The 4,448-nt window shown below is 42.1% G+C and overlaps 1 long non-coding RNA gene across 2 annotated transcripts; it reads left to right on the forward strand.

The window, feature by feature from the left end:
* Window positions 1–1,221: 1,221 nt before the first annotated feature.
* LOC118388962 (uncharacterized) lies at window positions 1,222–4,236 on the forward strand. Of its 2 annotated transcripts, XR_008144663.1 has the most exons (4): window positions 1,222–1,700; window positions 2,304–2,413; window positions 2,517–2,653; window positions 3,026–4,236. It is a non-coding gene; the product is annotated as an uncharacterized LOC118388962 (long non-coding RNA). The 2 variants fall into 2 exon arrangements; XR_008144662.1 differs by lacking the exon at window positions 3,026–4,236 and having other exon boundaries at window positions 2,517–2,988.
* Window positions 4,237–4,448: the final 212 nt, after the last annotated feature.

Here is a 4,448-nt window from a genome sequence, read left to right on the forward strand (position 1 = left end):
TCAAACATACGGCCCGGCCCGCGGGCGGAACCGGCCCCCAAGGAGGTTCGATCAGGCCCGCAGGATAATTTGAGTGGAAAAAATGCATAAAAGACATGGAATTAATATTTTTAATTCGCTGCAATTCATGGATTATCCGCTAAGGGGCGCACTCTTTCCATCAGAGTAGAAGACAAGCCGCATCACTGAGACAGACTGAAAACAGCAGACGGTATCAATGCGCCATCTGCTGCTTGTTACGACGTTGTTAATACCTTGGTCTCTACCTCTCCGCTACACCCTCATTAGCCAAAATGTCGTTATCCAAACGGAGAAAAGTAGATAAGGAGTGTAGAATTTTCAAAGAAAAATGGACCACGTCCTATTTATTTACAGAGATGCACGGAAAACCTTTGTGCTTGGTGTGTTTGCAACAAGTTTCGGTATTGAAGGAATATAATATTCGACGCCACTACGAGACTCATCACAGCGAAAAACTAGACTAACACCTTTAAAATGCTGCCTTAGATACTGTTTGCATTGAAAGAATACAGCTCTGTGAAGATGAATCCTTACTGTGGTGATTTAAAAAATGTGCACTTTAATGTTAGTCAGCAGCTTCAAAACAAAAGTTGTGTGATGGAATTCTACTGTTCATACAACTCCATAAATTTTCAGTATGTATTGTATGTATGTTTCATGTATGAAGTTTACAGATTTACAGGACAGGCGAACACTTTCTTCATTACACAATTAAAATCACTCTCCTTTGTAAGGTGTACACAGGGATTACATTTAGATTTTATATGCGTATGTGTAAGTGGTTTAAAAATTCCTTTCTTTAAAAGTCTAATTTAATCTTAAAGTGCATTACTATATTTTTCAGTACCAATTAAAGTTTTGTGCCTTTGTACAATCAAAGTATAAAAGTAAATTGCACATTTGTCTAAGGAAATATGAGGTGTTTCATGAAATGTTTTGTAAAAGGATAGTTCATTAAATTTCAATATTTTCCTAATGTTCTTGTGCTTCTTTACACCAAAACAAAGGAAAGACATGATATTTTGGTTATTTATAGCAGAGTACGGTATAATTTTAATGGTCCGGCCCACTTGACATCTCCCTAGGCCGTATGTGCCCCCACGATGCGAAATGAGTTTGACACCCCTGGTGTAGTGATACGATCTCTGATTTGGAGGATTTAGACCTGTTCTCTCCTTCCTTCAGATCTCTGTCTCTTCAGGACCATTCTAGCCCAAGAGGCCATTCTCAGGTGCCAGACTTCACAGGGCCAGCTCAGCCACCAAGAGGGTCAGAGGAGACCCAGGGGGCCAGAGGAGAATGGGGGGCCCTGGTCAACATGGAACTTCTTGGGTAAACCACCACACACAATGCATTGAAAATGAGCTCTTTATCTTTTAGAGATCAATGTCTGATATACTATGGGGATGGGGCTTACTATCAAGCATGTCCAAGATGGCTGCCATTGTCAGCACTTTCTAGAGTTATGAAGGTTTATGACAGGCCACTCTATGTTTCTAGGTTATTGTATCTCTATGTGTGTACTGATGGCTGGTTCTTCTTCACAGGTTGCCTAACATTGGCAAGACTTGCTTCCTAAATGCCACCCTGCAGTGCCTCCTGGTCCTGCCTTCCTTCTCAACGGAAATCCTACGCCAGGAACAACTCTGGAACTCCTCCCCCTTCTCCAACCTGCTCAGGTAAAGGGAAGGCTCAAAAGCAGACACAACCCCACCCACAATTTATGGTCATAAATTAAAGAAGGGACACTCTTTTCACGGCACTCGTAGCCGGTTAGGAAAGCATTTTTGCTAACCCTAACCCTTTCCCTGACCACGTCATATTCCGCTGTGTATTGCATTTATTTAATTATTTCAATTTTTTGTTTTTTCTTCGAAATCTTCATAACCCGCTGGAACAACAATGACACGATGATTATGATGTAGATATTTGTAGGCCAATTTGGAAACTGTAGAATGACTACATTGCCCGTAATATAATGCTCATCGACTGAACATTCCACATTAGTTTGGGAAATTTGGTAGTTTTTAAAATGCTCTGCAATTGAGAGCAGTATCCAAACCAAATATATTAGGAGAATAAACAACACATTTATGTTGTTTTGCTTCATTGTCAGTCCTCTAAGGTGAAATTGCATTGAATCGAATTAATCATTTCTAATGATGGGGTGCGGCTAGATAAAAAATATTTGGATAAACTCATCTGCCTCTTCAGCCGTAAGCCCGTATAGGTTGACACCATCCAGTCAGCTGCTAATTTACTCTCTGTCTCCCCCCCTACAGGTGTCTCTATCTGATGTGCACCGTTTGAGTCTACCTGACAGTGGCGCAAACCAGGCCTCAAAAGCAGACCTCATATATATGATTTGAAGTATCTGGGGGACACGCAACAGGTAACTGAGGCACTACTCTCTTCTGAACATGCACTCTTTTAGCAAGGGTTCATTTTCTCTCAATAATTTGATTTTATCTTGGTATTTTTCTTTCTCATCAAAGGACGCACACGAGTTACTTGTGAATATGCTGTGCCAACTGAAGGAGGAGGGCATGATACTGAAGACACTCGGGGTGAACTATACCTGCCCTGTTTCCCAGCTGGAGTTCCAGCTTGTCTCAGTGCGCACATGTACCAGGTAAGAGCTCCCATTGGTTGTCATGTAACTACTGGTAACAGGATCTTTCTACAAATAATATTACAAAACACATGGCATAACATTGCAGAGACCTGAAACAGAAACCCAATGCATTTTTCTTCTCTTTGTCCTAAATTTGAAGCTGTGGGCGCGAGTCGTCCACCAGAGAGGATTACAATCACCTCTCATTGGACTTCAGCTCTGAGCGCACCTTGCTAAGCAGCCTAGCACTCACTTTCAAAGTCAGCACGTAGGGTTTAGCCCTGGGTGTAGAGACTAACACCCAGGGCAAGCTGCCCACTGCCTCAGAATATGGTATCTTATTATTGAAGTGGTATCACTCATTTTGTAATACTTCTGTTTCTAACCCAGGGCGAAAAGGTTGAATGAATTCACATGTGCGGGCTGCAAAGGCCTCTACAGCTCAAAAGTGGAGCAGTTCCACACACTGCCTCTGTGAGTTGCCTCTTTATAACCTCTCATAAGACTGGCAGTGTTTAATGAAGAGTGCTCATTGTGTCCTGAGACTTTAAGAGTAGTTACCTTCCTGAGCAGGTTGTAGGACTTAGGGATGAGCACAACCGAACAAATTTCACTCATCTGTTATTTTGTTGACTGGTTTCATTGTCTGTCTGTTCCTCTCTTCCTCTGGGCAGTGTGCTGGTTCTGTATCTGAAGAGGTTTGAAGGACCTGGGGGGTTGGAGAAGCTGGAGACTCCTCTTTTGTTTCCTTAGATATTTATAGACCCATGAATTATGGTCATCTGGGTCTAAAAGACATCCACTTCTTTGTGTACTCACAGAATAACAAAATAACTTATACCTGACCAAGATGGCTGCCATTTCCAGCACTTTCTAGAGTTATGAAGGTTTATGACAGGCCACTCTGTGTTTCTAGGCTATTGTATCTCTATTTGTGTACTGATGGCTGGTTCTTCACAGGTTGCCTAACATTGGCAACACTTGCTTCCTAAATGCCACCCTGCAGTGCCTCCTGGTCCTGCCTTCCTTCTCAAAGGAAATCCTACGCCAGGAACAACTCTGGAACTCCTCCCCCTTCTCCAACCTGCTCAGGTAAAGGGAAGGCTCAAAAGCAGACACACCCCCACCCACGATTTGTGGTCATAAATTAAAGAAGGGACACTCTTTTCACGGCACTCGTAGCCAGTTAGGAAAGCATTTTTTGCTAACCCTAACCCTTTCCCTAACCACGTCATATTCCGCTGTGTATTGCATTTATTTAATTATTTCCATTTTTTTCTTCTGAATCTTCATAACCTACCGGAACAACAATGACACAATGATTATGATGTAGATATTTGTAGGCCAATTTGGAAACTGTAGAATGACTACATTGCCCGTAATATAATGCTCATCGACTGAACATTCCACATTAGTTTGGGAAATTTGGTAGTTTTTAAAATGCTCTGCAATTGAGAGCAGTATCCAAACCAAATATATTAGGAGAATAAACAACACATTTATGTTGTTTTGCTTCATTGTCAGTCCTCTAAGGTGAAATTGCATTGAATCAAATTAATCATTTCTAATGATGGGGTGCGGCTAGATAAAAAATATTTGGATAAACTCATCTGCCTCTTCAGCCGTAATCCCGCCCTTCAGCCGTCTACCTGCACCGTTTGGGTCTACCTGACAGTGGCGCAAACCAGGCCTCAAAAGCAGACCTCATGTGGAAGGTCAAGTACTCCTTGTCGGGATATGATTTGAAGTATCTGGGGGACACGCAGCAGGTAACTGAGGAACTACTCTCTTCTGAACATGCACTCTTTGTGCA

The sequence above is a fragment of the Oncorhynchus keta genome, chromosome 10 (genome assembly GCF_023373465.1).
Source record: "Oncorhynchus keta strain PuntledgeMale-10-30-2019 chromosome 10, Oket_V2, whole genome shotgun sequence".
Classification (NCBI taxonomy): domain Eukaryota; kingdom Metazoa; phylum Chordata; class Actinopteri; order Salmoniformes; family Salmonidae; genus Oncorhynchus; species Oncorhynchus keta.